The following is a 16,225-nucleotide window of genomic DNA, read 5'->3' on the forward strand; positions in this document are numbered from 1 at the left end:
TGGCATATACGAGTCACAAAAAGACTGCTCTCCAGTCGGAGTGCGAACCTCCAACGGAAAAATCAAAGGCTCAACTGACAAAGGCAAGGTACGAGCAAATCTAGCTGCTATAAATGAATGAGTAGCTCCACAATCAAACAAAGTAAATGCTTCATGTCCGTCTACCAAGATCGTACCTTGGACCAACTCTGCCTTGGTCACTTGCTCGACTGTTGCCACGTATGCTCGACCGACAATGACCTTCTGGTTTGTTGTCTTTGGTGGATATGACTGCTGTTGCTGCTGCTGTGTCGCTGGCTGTCGTTGCGGCGCCGGCTGGGAAGTACCTGGCGTATTCCTGCGTTGGTCGTCTGCTTGCTTCTTCCTACAATCCCGAATGTAATGACCCATCTTTCCGCAATATAAGCATCTGCCTGTGTCTCGCAGGCAGGGTCGCCCTGGATGATCCGTAGTACATTTCGGGCAACTGGCCACGGTAAGCTGCTTCTGCTGTGGTTGCTGGCGTTGCTGGTACTGGGGTCTACAGTTCTTATACTGATTCTGGCGGGTATTGTTGTTGTTATGTTGCTTCTTCGTCTAAGGATGGAACTTCCTTCCATCCTGATTTCTCTGGAAATGTCTCTTCCTTGGCCAACACCTTTGGCCACAATTCTGCTGCTGCAGACGTGGTGTGGGAGTCTTCTGTGATTCTGTCCAGTCATGTTCAAGCAAGGAGGCCGTCTCTAAAGCCTCATCGATCGTCATAGGTGCACGTGTGTACACCTTCGTCCTTAAGACAGGCTTCAGACCTCGAGCAAATTTAAGAGCTCGCTCCTTTTCTGTCGTATATAAGTGCGGACAAAACCTCTCCAAGGTTCGAAAACGCGTGACATAATCAGAGAGAGAAGAACTACCCTGTTGGAGGTCGAGAAACTCCTGCATTTTCCGGCTCCTCTCGTGAGCTGGAAAATAGGCTGCGTAGTATGTTTCCACAAATTGCTCTCAATCAACTGGCTGGTTGTCGAACTTTATCTCCCAAGTGGTCGCCCACCACCTTTTCGCATCCTTCTTGAGATGATATGTCCCAGAATCTACTTTCCGATCATCACCAACTTGTAACACACATAAGATACGCTATATTTCTCTGATCCAATCCTCGGCTGCTTTCGGCGACGACTTTCCATCAAACGAGGGAGGGTTCAAGCTCATAAATTGCTTATATGGGACTGCTGTAACAGGAATCTGGGCAGGTGTTCCCTGTCCCTGGGCGGCCTGCTGGAGGTGCACGCCCATGTTCCTCATGGTCTCTGCTTGTCGTCCTACAACCTCTGTAAGGTTGTTCAGAGTCTCCATCAGGTCGTCACATCTGGCGCGCCACGCCATCTAAATACGCAACAATCTATACATAAGCAACCAACAACTACACGGAGATAGGAAACTTTCTATTTCATTAATAAAGAAAACTGAAACATTACATAAACACCCTTTATCAAGATAGGGTTAAACAAGCACTGCCAACAATTTAAGCACGACAAAAGCAAAAACGAAACACTGACTCAGTGTTTCTAACATCTAAGCATCACATCACAATTTTACGGCTTGCTAGTGTAGAAGTCCCTGTAGTCCTTCCGACTACCATAGCGCCTCGGCCTAACACATGGAGGAGAAACATCATTTCTCAGCGGCGTGTCAGAGATCTCCTGGACTTCCTTCAGAATCGGCGGCACGTACTCCGAAGAAACAACATAGGGGTAGGACTTGGGAGAATATTGGGGAGAATCGATCGCTCCTCGCCTTTCTCCGTCCTGGCTATCCACTTCCAGAACCAAAGGTCCAGAGACCGAAGAAACATCCTCGATGTCTTCCGCATTGCTATTCCAGAGCTCATCCCTCTACTTCGTCTGGCATTCCTCTTCGACATGCCCACGAAGACTACAGTAGGGGCACTCAGCCAACTCACGGGGACAGATCTGTCCTGCGTGATCTTCCAAACACCTTGCACATGGAGGTGCCAACATGTGCACATTACGTGCCAAATGTCGCACAACTCCACTCAGGGCCTCTTCGCCTCGAGTAAGGTTTTGGAGAGCCTCCAAAATCTTGCCGTAGGTTGGGTTTGTCGACATCTATTACATACACAGAACCACAAACACAAACCATCTAAATAGCGGAAAATGAAGGAAATAAAGAAGTTAAACTTATACTTACAGTGCGATGGATGATGCACGATGAAGATCTGACTACACACTAAACATTGCTCTGATACCAAACACTGTGGCGCCCCAAACCCCGACCTTGGAAAAACTTGGGATTTCCATGGATTTTTTTTTTTTTTTTTTGAAAAGTTTTAGCATAAAATCATCGGAAAGCAAGCGTGGAAAAACAACAAAGCCGCAAGTCTGGGCGGCCGCCACAGATAAAGAACAGTATAACCAAAAAAAGGTAACTACGAAGTAAAGAGGGGAAACACGCCAATAGTTTTAATGAATTTATAGATAAAAAGTACAAAAGGTACAAAATAGGGAGTACATCCCATCAACAACCAAAAACCCAAAAACCACCAGGTACAGGAACTGCAGGTCAAGTGTGTGGGTCCTCTGAGCCTCCACCGTGTATCATCGCATCTGCACTTATACCTGTTCGTCACCTACATCCCCATAAAACGGGGTCAAATCCTCTTGTGAGGTGGTGAAGAAACAACCACAAGCAGGCATATATATATATATATATATATATATATATATATATATATATATATATATATATATATATATATATATATATATATATATCATGTATGCAGGAAAGCAGGAAAAGCTAACAAGTGTGAGTGCCTGTGTCAGGTGAGTGCAAAATGACAAGTACTAGTCAACAGGCTACAGTAGCAAGGTAAACAAGTAGCTAAAAACGACGAACTGAGCAGCAAGTAACTAGAGAAGCAACAGTAACTGTAAGGCAAGTGCTCAAGGTAGTAACAACTGTAACCAGTGCTGAACAACAAGTAACCAAGTAACAGCTGAAGTAAGTAAAGCAACTGGATTGAAGTCCATAGAACAAGTAAAGTGGCAACTACAGTAAGTTAGCTATTTGGTTAGTTTTTAAGTTCTTCTGATTACTCCTTCGTGTACGTGAAGGAAACCTCGCATTCTGTGAGACATGCACACGACGTCTGTTATTCAAATTATAGTGTGGTAACCGGGGAAGCTACAGACCGAGTCAACTATATGCGAGCAGCACACGGCTAGGAGAAAACACTCGCAAAGGCAAGGATTGCAATCCATACTACTGCAGTAGTGAGGCCCTAAGAAGGTAACCTCGACCTCTCTGACTCTGAGTGACTGGAGGCCAAAGGAACGCTACAGCTCCTGTCAAAACACGTGTCGTAGTAACGACAAGTCACTCAGGGTTGTACCATCCACCCTCTCCCAAGGTGAACCATTTTGTGAATGGGGCAAAGCAGGTTTATCTTTCTTACGGCTCAAGTTCAATCATACCTCAAAACGAGGAATCTGCCTCGTGGTCCCCACAGGGTACGCAAAACAAGAACTTGGCCTGCCCATCCACATGCTCAGCCTCACACGGCCAACGGAGCACACTGCTGGTGAAAGCAGTCAAAACACCATATTATTTTATCTTCTATTAGGGTATATCATACAAGAGTCCACACAACACAAGGGTCACTGTCCGAAGACTCCAACTGAGCCCACAACAAGTCATTTCAATATTTATACCCTATGGTGTTCCATTTTCTCTCTTTTCGTAACTGCACCTAATGCGCTTACTGATGCCTCAGCGATGTACCACCTCCGGGTATGTACTACTCACAACTGTGTTAAGATGTGCCAAGTGCAAAGTGTAAGAGTATCACAATTTCTATCTTTTGCACAAATGTAACTGGTTGATAGTTTTGGAATGCTCTTTTTAAAACAATTATTTTCAATAAAACTTTGGAAAATCGTCAACCAAAAATATAAAAACCGACTTTCCACAAAGTGGTAAGTACGGGTCGATCCTCAGGGAACAGGAATTAATCACTACAATTCTAGAAAATTTAATTTATTAATATCAAATGGCAATCTACAATTATAAAGTGAATACAACTACAATTAAGCACTAAAAGAACAATAAACAAGCATTCAGTCTTCTGCTCCACACCAAGGGTATTTCTGTCTTTTCGCCACTTAGAGAATCTTCTCACTTGTATAATAACCCTGGAAACTAAATATGCTTTTCAACCTAAAAATGCAGAAAAATACAAAGTTAGTTTTCTATTTTAATGATGCAAACCACAACTAAAACTATGTCTAATTGTACGAAAATAATAAACAAATGTTATTTATCAAACAAAAATTAAATAGAATACTAAATTAATTCTAAAATTAACCAAATTACTTCTACTAATGCAGTATGATGATTATGCAACTTCTAAAATACAGAAACTACTGAAAACACGTCTAAAATGCCGAAACTAAGAAAATTACGAAACTGCCCCTAACTAGTGTAAACTAGCAATCTGACAGGTTATCGGAAAACCACTGTTTGACAGGGCAAACGAGGTCCGATTTTCCCGAAATTTGTTCTGTTCTGCAACCGACAGATTAAACAAACTGACAGTTTTTACAGATCTGAAAAACAGTATCTGGAACTTCAGATATAAGCGTTTCAAATCTGGGAAAAATCAGGATATCGCCAGTCCTGTAATTTAAAATCCAGAAAAAGCGGTTTTCACAAAACGCTTAAAAATCAGACCAAATCAACTCCGAATGAGCTGAAATTTGGTCTGCAGTTAAAGAACACGTCCATAAAGTGAATAGAAGAAAAAAATTTGGAAAACGCAGAATGTTTACTCAGAAAATAATTCTGTTGCGACAGGGCAAAAATCTGGTTTTTATTTGAGTGCACTATTCACTTTATGAACCTATGTAAACACTATCTAATGCAATCTAAATGACACTGTTCTGTATAACAGTGTATATGAAGATGATTATTAGGAAAATACTAAATGCACGACGAACAAAACACTACAAGCAATTTATGAATAGAACTAAGTTAACTAACAATGGAAATGCAACTATGCGAAATAATAAAATGCAATCTAACCACTAAGTTAACTAATATCTAACTATCATTCAAAACATAACAAAACACATTTCATACATACTAAATAAATACGCTATACGTACACACACTTTTATACTAAAACTAAATTAGATAAATAAACTAATTAATATAGAAATCAAAAGAAATAATAAGAAATGAACTTACTTCACTAAAGAACGAAGGCTAAGGTTAGGGTTCACTTGGTTGATTCGACTAGGATCGGTTTGGGTTTAGGTGGGCTCGGTTTAGGCTTAACTAATGGGGTTAACTTGGGTAGGCTCGAGTTAGATTTGACTCAACTCGGTTTAGGTTTGGGCTCGGCTAGGTTTGGTCTCGGGTTTGACTTGATCAACTAGGTTCGAATAAGATAAGGTAAACTAGGTTGACCCACTAGGTTTAGACTAGGGTTTGGGTCTTGGTTGAACTCGCATTGAATTAGGTAGGCTCGGTTTGACTAGGTTAATGTTGACTCGACCTCGGGTTGGTCTTGACTTTGACTTAGACTAGGTTAGGGTTTGACTTAGTCTTGACTAGGGCTAGGTCTAGGTCTTGGACTTAGGCTTACTAAGACTAGGTTGGACTCGGTTGAGGTTTGACTTAGTCAACGAAGGTTGGTTTGGTCTAGATGGGTTCGGTTTTGGGTTAGGTTAGGTGAGATAGGCTCGGGATAAGGTTTGACTCGACTCGGACTAGGGCTAGGTCTAGGTTTTGACTTTGACTTAGGTTAGGCTTGGTCTTGACTAGGCCTAACTTAGTCAACTAAGGTTTGGGTTGGGTTACTAGGTTCGGTTTAGGTTTGAATTAGGGCTTGACTTGACTAGACTCAAGTTGACTTGGATACAAGGCGCACCTAACCAAGTCAATCTAATTGACTAGGTTAGATTAGGTTCAATAGGTAGGATCGGTTGACTCAAACTAAGGGTTGACTTGACTAGACTCAAGTGGGTTTAGACTAGGGGTTGACTCGACCTAGGCTCGGTTTGACTAGGTTAGGTCTAGACTAAAGTAGTAACCTCCTAATTAAGCTACAATTAATCCAAAGTTCACGATTTTAATGGAGGAGGTTGGAAAAAGGAATGTAATAATTACCAATGTTCAACCTTTGAAATGCTTTGGATTCTCAAAAATCGCCCCATTTAAAGAGGGGGTTACACTCCTTAATTGCCTTTAATGCTCTTTTTGGAAAAATGAAAAGGCCAATCTAGAAATCCACGATTTTTGCTTTTCAAGATGGAATTAAAATGCTTTTAATGCTCTATGGAAATCGTGTAACCTAGATTGGAATTTTTGTTTAATGGCAAAAACACTTTCCAAAGTTAAGGAGTAACTCCTTCTTTAATGCCCATTCAAAATTCAAATCTTTCTTAAATGCCTCACACGATTTTTGAAGAATCTCCTTTTTCCCAAAAGCTTTCCAATTTTCAATTACTTTAATTACCTCCCTTCTCAAAAATCGCCAACTTCAATGGATGCTACTTTTTAAATAAAAGACTTAAATTTATCTAGGGAATAAAAGAAACTAAATGAGAAAACGATTTCCTAGGAGTTAATGCTACCTAATTCCTAAAGCTTAACTTAAATAACCCCTAAAAACGGCTAAGACACTAAACCCTAATACATTGAACCTAGACAACCTAATTACACCTACCTAACTCCATTAAAACTTACTAAAAAAATTCGTCCAAGAGCTCAAGGAGAGCTCTAATGGTTGCCGCCCCACCTTGGGGAAGAAGAAGAACTAGACAAAAATAAAAAAAATAAAATTATAAACTACGAAAAGCAATAGAACTAAGTAACTACTATTTTGATAAAACTAAATTAGAAAATACTAAAAAGAACTTCTAATTGCACAAATGCGAACATGAACAACAATATGCTGGAATTTATAAAAAACATAAAGAAATAAAAATTCGACTTTTGTACTTTTTGTTTTGCAATAGATCCAAAACACCAAAAAAAAACCAAAAATGCTAAAAACGATTATTGAGAACTATCCTAAACGAATGAAATGACCTAACCCAACTTCATGCTGCTGTTAACATCCAAAACCTACAGCAAACCACACAATTTACTAACCTAAAAACACAAATTTAACTAAAATGCAAAGATCGGCTAGAGGAAGTCTAGCCGATTTTTTTTTTTTTTTTTTTTCAAAGATAAAATCAACACAATACACAATCACAATCCACGACTTAGAATAAACGAAAATGAAATTTCCTAATGAGAATTTCAGCAACACAATACAAGACACATGCTGGACGAAACAAAAATATCAAAGCCGAAAAATCTTTTTGGCAAAAATCAAGAATCGGCTAGAAGAAGTCTAGCCAATTTTTGAATGTTTATTTTCAATTAAAATTAAATACCACTCCCACACAAAACTGATTAAAGCAAATCAAAATGAACACTTTCTTTTTATTTGATTTTCAGTAGAACAACACCAAGAATGCTTATGAAAAATTTCACGAATCGACTAGATGAAGATCTAGCCGATTTTTGATGAAAAGAATGAAGAAAACCAATAAATTTGATTTCAATGAATCAAACAACCAAGAAAACCTAATCTAACGTGCTGGTCTATGCACGAATACTACTCTAAGGGTGAAACAAAAAGAAAACTAAGAAACATACAGAAAATAACAAAACAAAAACCACACACACAAATCGGTTTTATCTAGAAGAGAAGGAAGAAGAAGACCTACCTTTTGGAAGATCCGATGACCGGAGGGATGAAGAAGAGCGGACCGTGGCTGGAGATGGACGTCCTCTACAGTTCAAGGATGCTGTACTTCACCAAAAACGGCACCTATTGCAGCTGCTACACGTTGGAGATCCACCGACGATGGAGTGTGGGCCGATTCTCGATCGGAGGGTGTAGAAAGCTGGATGGAGGTAGGGCCGGCTCACCTTGGTGGTGTGTTGCGCACTCCTGCCCAAGGTTAATGGTCTCCACCTCTGTTACACTTGCAAAAATACAGAAAAATGGTGAAAAGACAGCAAGGAATAAGAAAGAAATGAAAAGAAACCAAAGAAAGCTTGAAAATATGCTTGAAAATTAAGCATAGGTCGATCTTCAATGGCCAACACGTGGGGAAGATGGAGAGGAAGGAGCTGCTGCTGTAGAGTCACTGTAGGGGGCGTCAATCCAAGCCAAAGACCCCTAGGGTTCTTGAAAAAAAACTATTTATAGTTTTGACATTTTTCAGAAAGAGTGTTAAAAAATAAAATATTGCTAGGCGCCACTTTCTGGGGGGGTTTTTAGAAAAACTTTTTGAAATGGGTATGGATAGGCGTGTGGGTTGGGTTTTGGGCTTTCTAAGAGTTGATCCAAGGTCCAATTGACCTAATTGGGTCGGATATGGATCCGATCCACCTCGAAATCCATGCCCAAACACTGAAATAGCCATAACTCTCTCATTTTAACTCCGATTTTTCTAAAATTCGAACCATAGCCCCTTACTATCAAAACACATCTAAACATGGGTTTAAAACCTTAAACTTGATACAAAATGCATGAAAAACTTGTTTACATGATGTGCATTTCATGCATCATCAAATACCCCCATGCTTGAATGCTTGTTAGTCCCTTAACAAACCCTAATCATGATATGCACTGAAGACAAGAAATGCTAAGCATGAATGCATAATACTAACTCACTTTCGTAGGAATCACGGTTGCATTTAGCGTATGCAACAAGCCCTTTAAACCCCTAGCTTACACTAGTGGACGAGTAAGGTCTCGTGAGGGTTTGCAGCGGTGCTACCCACAAACATCAATAAAATGCAAGGATGATCTTTCAAAAATATTAGGCTCTTAAGAATGCAGTTGTAACAAATCTTTCCTGTAATTGACATTCTCAAAACAAGTTTAAAAATCTCATGCCTCCACAGTAAAAATTCTTTTCTTTCACTTTTCTCATATTGTAGCTAGTTCATGATTTTTCTCCGAAAGTCAAGTATTCTCATGTTTTACTCATTTATTCTCACTTGTATATTTTCTGCACAGTAATGCACATATATACTTAAGCAATGAAAAATTTCTCATTTTGCACATTCTTTTTTTTTTTTCATTTTCACTCTCTCTTTTTCTTTCAACTTTTGATTTCTTGCGCAATCTTCTCATCTGAGCACTATTTCGAATAGTCAGTTTTCGTGACCCGTGTAGCGAGCTTTGGGTCAGTGACTCCCAAGTCGGTCGACCTTAGGGCACTAGATACAGAGTATCCCTCAGACTTAATTGCTCGAGTCACTAGACCTTCTATTCTAATAGTTTACGTATAGTCTTCCTCTTGTCATGTGCAATGTCTCTATCTCTTAGGCTTTCTATGCAGTCCATGTAACAAGCTTTCGAACCGGTGGCTCCCAAACCAGCTGGCTTTGGGGCACCAGATGTAAAACACCCTTCAGATTCTACTTACTCGAACTACAAAGGCCACAGATATCGACTTAGACAAGAGATGATCTCCTTCGTTATCCTTTTCGTTAAGATACTCAAACACTTCATCTCGTGTCTGAGTTCTACTACTAGGATTCACGAAGACATCAACAACTAAACGTAACTCTATTCTTTTAAACTCATTTTTCAAACACATCTTTCCATTGCTTATTTCTTTCACAAAACATATTGTGCATACTTATACAAAAGTGATTCAAAATTTTCTAACAATCAAATACTATCTTTTCTTTGAATTATCTCATAAACAACTACTATATTTGATTCAGTTCAGAAAAAAAAATTATGGGGCTTAAAAAATTTTAAACTGTTAGATTATGCCAAAAACAATCATATATGCTACACTTTGTTCTTAAATGCCTACTTTGATTACCAGTCATACAAAAAAATTTTGTGTATTTTTGTGTGCATGCATCTAAACCACCCCCCCATGTTTGAATGACACTACCTCTAGTGGCATACAAAATGAATAAAAATGTAATGCAAATGCACACTAAAAGACACTAACAAAAATATGGGAGAAAGGATAGATACAACCTGATTTGCTCTGAGCTTTTGAAGTTGATTTTCCTCTGATTCTTGAATTCTTTGAAAACTCTTCTCTGTACCTGGTAATTGATACACTAATTGTTAAGTTCATCCTGCATACATCAAAACACAAATTAGCACATGTGAAATGAAATACTAAATAAATAAAAACTCTGAAATGAAAAATAAATAATGTACATATGATACATCCCTCTGGTCGAATCTTCATGCCTTCGTGAGATGCACTATCTCACATTCACCATCCTGTAAGGCATCTGAAATGAATGGCTTCAGTCTTTGCCCATTTACTTTGAATGTACCTTGGGTCATAGGATCGAATAATGTCACTGCTCCATGGGGAAATACTTCTTTTACAATATATGGACCTGTCCATCTCGATCTTAACTTCCCTGGGAATAAATGTAAACGAGAATTGTATAGCCACACTTTCTGATCTGGCTTAAACACTTTTCTGACAATATGCTTATCATGAAATGCTTTAGTGCGAGCTTTGTATAATTTGGCATTCTCATATGCATCATTCCTGAGTTCCTCTAATTCTGAGAGCTGCAGTGCTCTCTCTTTGCCAGCCTGGGTGAGGTCAAAATTCAATTTCTTTATAGCCCAGTACGCTCTATGCTCTAGCTCGACAGGAAGATGGCATGCTTTCCCGAATACAAGGCGATACAGAGACATGCCAATGGGAGTCTTGAATGCAGTTCTATATGCCCAAAGTGCATCATCTAAGCGCTGGGACCAATCCTTGCGGTCCGGACGAACTCTCTTTTCTAAAATTCGCTTAATCTCCCTATTGGACACTTCAACCTGTCCACTAGTCTGCGGATGATATGGAGTGGTGAATCTATGATTGACAGAATATCTTCTCAGCAGAGAAGCTATCTGAACATTCCTAAAATGCTTGCCACCATCGCTAATCATCGCACGTGGCACTCCAAAACGACTGAAAATGTTGTGCTTAATGAACTTAAGCACTACTCTGTGATCATTGGTCTTGGTTGCCACAGCCTCGACCCACTTGGACACATAATCAACCGCCACCAGAATATATAAATTTCCGAATGAGGGCGGAAATGGTCCCATGAAATCAATGCCCCAAACATCAAAAATCTCGACTATCAAAATCGGAAGCAAGGGCATCATGTCCCTCTTGGACATGTTCCCAATCTGCTGACATCGCAGGCATCGCCTACAGAACTCATGAGCATCCTTGTGGAGTGTAGGCCAATAAAATCCTGACTGCAAAACCTTTACAGCCGTCTTCCTACTACTAAAATGCCCTCCACAGGCTAACGAATGGGAAAAATTCAAAATGGACTGGTATTCCTCTTCCGGAACGCATCTCCTAATGATCTGATCTGCACAGTATTTGAACAACTCCGGTTCATCCCAATAATAGTGCCTCACCTGAGATAGGAACCTCTCACGCTCATTCTTGTTCCAATGCTCAGGTATCTGCTTCGAAACCAGATAGTTCACAATATCTGCAAACCAGGGTAACTGCGATGTACTGACTGACATGATCTGCTCGTCGGGGAAAGAATCACTGATCGGTCTCTGATCCTGCGTGGTCTCCACGATCAGTCTGGAAAGATGGTCTGCTACTACATTATCGCTTCCCTTCTTATCTCGAATCTCGAGATCAAACTCCTGTAGTAGTAGGACCCAACGAATCAATCTCGGTTTGGTGTCTTTCTTATTCAACAAATATTTCAATGCAGAATGGTCAGAACAGACAACCACCTTCGAACCGAGTAAATAGGACCTAAATTTATCCAATGCGAAAACTACCGCAAGTAGTTCCTTCTCTGTCGTAGTATAATTCATCTGGGCATCAGACAGAGTTCTACTCGCATAGTAGATCACATAGGGCTTCCTATCAATGCGTTGTCCGAAAATGGCCCCCATAGCATAATCAGAAGCATCGCACATAATCTCAAATGGGAGAGTCCAATCTGGCGGTCTCAAAATAGGTGCAGTAATCAAGGCTTCTTTGAGAATCTCAAAGGCCTTCATACAATCCTCACCGAAAACAAAGGGCTGTTCTTTCTCCAATAAGGTGCAAAGCGGTCGAGAGATTTTGCTGAAATCTTTTATGAACCGCCTGTAAAATCCCGCATGCCCTAAAAATGATCGAATCTGCCTCACAGAGGTGGGTGGAGTCAAACGAGAAATGGATTCCACCTTTGCTCTGTCAACCTCAATACCACGCTTGGACACAATGTGTCCTAGCACAATCCCCTCCTGGACCATAAAATGGCTCTTTTCCCAACTCAGGATGAGATTGGTCTCCACACACCTACTCAGTAGTCGAGCAAGTTTATGGAGGCAATCTTCAAAAGAAGAGCCATACACAGAAAAGTCGTCCATAAAAACTTCCATCACATCATCAATCATGTCCGAGAAGATAGCAAGCATGCACCTCTGAAAAGTGGCCGGGGCATTACAGAGCCCAAAAGGCATACGTCTAAATGCGAAGGTGCCATAAGGACATGTAAACGTGGTCTTCTCTTGGTCGTCAGGATGGACAGCTACCTGATTGTATCCTGAATATCCGTCTAGAAAGCAGTAGTAGCTCTGTCCTGCGAGTCGCTCTAAGATCTGATCAATGAATGGCAATGGGAAATGATCTTTCCTAGTTGCCACATTCAACTTCCTATAATTGATGCAGACTCGCCATCCTGTAGTGGTCCTCATCGGAATTCTCTCACCCTTCTCATTCTCAACCACAGTGAGTCCTGACTTCTTCGGCACAACTTGAATCGGACTGACCCACTGACTATCAGAAATAGGGTAAATGATTCCGGCATCCAACCACTTCACCACCTTTTTCTTCACCACTTCCTTCATATTGGGATTTAGCCTTCTCTGCATATCCCTAAATGGCTTGATTTCCTCATTACAATGGATCCTATGCATGCAGAATGAAGGATCAATCCCCTTTAGATCAGCAACTCCCCATCCAATCGCTGCCTTGTGCTCTCGAAGAATAGTCAGCAATCTCTGTTCCTGCTCCTCAGTGAGCAAGGACGAGATGATCACAGGCAGAGTCTCATCATCTCTGAGGTATGCATACTTGAGTGAATCCGGTAAGGGTTTCAACTCAAGTTTCGGAGGCGACTCGATCGACGATTTGGCGGGGGTCTCCGCAAGTGGTGGAAGAGGTTCCCTGACCGCTCCCCAAGGTGGTCTCTCTGACGACACTCTAGACACATCTACACTATCTACACCGCTATTCTTCTCTATATGGTACAAATCTAAAGAATCCTCAGTAATGTACAACTCGGGCTGCTCCTCCACTAACTCCTATGCAATGTCTACATGAAAGCAGTCCATGTCTCCTGCTGGTCCCATCGTGGCATTGAAAATATTCAGCTTTACCTTCCTATTGCCAAATAAGAGATCCATGGCTCCGGTTCTACAATTGATGCACGCATTGGCAGTCGCCAAGAATGGTCTGCCTAAAATAATCGGAGTCTGGTGCTGGCTGTCTACTCCTTCCATATCAAGGATAATGAAATCGACTGGAAAATAAAAGTCATCCACTTTAACTAGCACGTCCTCCAAGACACCTCTCGGTACCTTGACGGAACGATCTGCCAGTTGAAGTGTAATCGGAGTCGATCTCATCTCACCTAGCCCAAAAGAATCAAAGAAATATCCGGGCAGAATGTTCACGCTTGCTCCAAGATCGAGCAATGCGCGTTCTATCCGGATGTTCCCTATAGTACAAGCAATGATAGGGGCTCCAGGGTCCTTGAGCTTTGGTGGTGTCTGATGCTGAAGTACTGAACTCACCTGCTCAGTCAGATGGACCCTGTTAGGAACTCGCTCTCTGGATTTCCTCTTTTGCGTACATAGCTCCTTCAGGAATTTGGCATAAGCCGGCACATGCTGAATAGCATCGAGCAAAGGTAGGTTGATCTGCACATGCTTGAAGATATCAAGCATGTCCTGGATCTTCGCACCTTGCTTCCCTCTATAACCAGGAGACTCTAATGCTTTGGGATAGGGTGGTGGGGAAATATACTCTGCTGGCTCCTCCTCTTTGCGAGAAGGCTCACTCCTATCCTTCTTCTTCTCTGAGGATGAAGATGATAAAGATGGTGAAGGTGATGATGGAGATGGGGATGATGACTGAGCCGACGTAGGTGAAACACTGGTCTCTGGCTCCTCTATCCTCTCTCTACTCTCTCGCTCTCTGCTCTCGACGTGATACTCACGTCCACTCCTCAAGGCCATAACTGACTTGGCCTGCTGCTGTGTCTCAGTATGGAATAGGCCTCCAGTCATCTGGTCCTTACCCTTCGGGTTCATGACAGCCTGACTCGGCAATGTACCCTCGGGTCTCCTACTAATAGCCTCAGCTAACTGTCCCATTTGCAACTCTAACTTCGCAATGGACTGCGTATGTGAGCTCAACATCTGGCTACACTTCTCGAAGGCATTCTGATTAGAGGTTTTCACCTCTTGAAATGCCTGGAGAAGTCTCTCCTCAAAAGAAGTCTGCGGGGCAGACTCCTGCTGAATCGGGGAAGGAACTGAAGAAGAAGAAGACTGAGAATAGTTCGGTCTTTGAAATGACTGAGTAAACGATGGTTGCCGAACTGGCTGAGAGGAAGTAGGCATCTGCATGGAAGACTGTGGATTCTTCCATAAAAAATTGGGATGGTTACGCCAACCCGGATTATATGTCGATGAAAATGGGTTATTTGGCGGTCTGACGTAACCCTGAGCTGCCTGAACTTGTTCTTGAACAAATTCAGGGTACTGAGCTGCCGAAGGGCACTCAGTGATCTCGTGTGCCGGACTGGCACAAAGAGTACACACCTTGCTGTGTAGTGGATGGTCCTGAGAGAAGCTGGTCCAGCTTCTGAGCAATCATGTCTACTTTGCACTGTAGTGCAGTAGATGGACCAATCTCAAGAACATCAGCTTTCTTCTGAATGCTGGGTGTGGTTCTATCAGAATGAGAGCTCGAAGCATGGTGGAGTGAATTCTCGGCCAATGTATCAAATAGCCTCCATGCTTCGTCCTCGCTCTTCAGCATGAATGTCCCACCGCATGAAGAGTCGATCATCTGACGATTCTTGTCAGACAATCCATCATAGAAACTCTGCACCAGTTGCCATTTCGGCACCTGATGATGGGGGCATTTCCTGAGGAGATCCTTCATTCTCTCCCAGGTCTCATGAAAGCGCTCACTATCTAGCTCTGAAAAGCTAGTGATGGCTCTACGATATTGGTTTGTGCAACCAATGGGAAAGTATTTCCGAAGAAACTCCTATTGCAACTGATCCCAGGACTCTATTTCTACAGTATCTAAGGACTTTAGCCAATACTTGGCTTTGTCCTTCAATGAAAAAGGGAATAGAGTCAACCTCAACGCATCATCATCGAAATTCTGTATCTTAACAGTAGAACAGATTTCGAGGAATTCATCTAAATGTCGGTAGGGATCCTCATGACTAAGGCCATAAAAGGATGGAAGCATTTGAATAATGCTGGCCTTAATCTCATAATGTGGTGCTCCTACATCGGGTCGCCGAATGCAGGATGCCTGAACATAGTCTGTGGGAATGAAGTATTCCCGCAGAGGGCGTGAAAGAACTGGGGGTGGAGGTGGAGGATCCATGTCAGCCATTGTTGCTGAACTTCGATGAGAATGTAAAATTCTCTCTGGGTTGTCAACAAATGGGTGTAATGGGGTTCCTAGACCTCGTCGACCCTGCATACACTGGTACTAAGACCAGATGTAAGCAAACGACCTAACTAAAAAAAATTAAACTAGCACAGATACTAAAATGTAAATAAACAAATAACAGTAACTAAAAACAAACAAATATGCTATATAGCTATGTCAGAATTCTATACTTAAATAACAAAGTAAACTATTCTAAAATGCTAAAACAAATAGATACAGGAAATCACAAACTATGTTTTTCTAAAACCCACCTGTCTAATCGCTCCTTGCAGAATGATAATTAAGTGAATCCTAAAAAGAACAATATGTGAATCCTATATTTACTAACTATGTTAATCCTATATTCACTTACTAATCCTACTAACTAAAAAGAAAACAACTAATTAACTAACTAAAACAAAATAATAATAAATTAAACTCTAAGAAATAAAGTAATTAATTCG

The 16,225-nt window shown here is 41.2% G+C and overlaps 1 non-coding gene across 1 annotated transcript; it reads left to right on the forward strand.

Moving 5' to 3' along the window:
• Nucleotides 1-15,216: 15,216 nt before the first annotated feature.
• Nucleotides 15,217-15,319, forward strand: LOC149822423 (small nucleolar RNA R71). The gene has a single exon (XR_016426250.1). It is a non-coding gene; the product is annotated as a small nucleolar RNA R71 (small nucleolar RNA).
• Nucleotides 15,320-16,225: the final 906 nt, after the last annotated feature.

Source organism: Nuphar pumila, chromosome 11 (assembly GCF_984573655.1).
Source record: "Nuphar pumila chromosome 11, dmNupPumi1.hap1.1, whole genome shotgun sequence".
Lineage (NCBI taxonomy): Eukaryota > Viridiplantae > Streptophyta > Magnoliopsida > Nymphaeales > Nymphaeaceae > Nuphar > Nuphar pumila.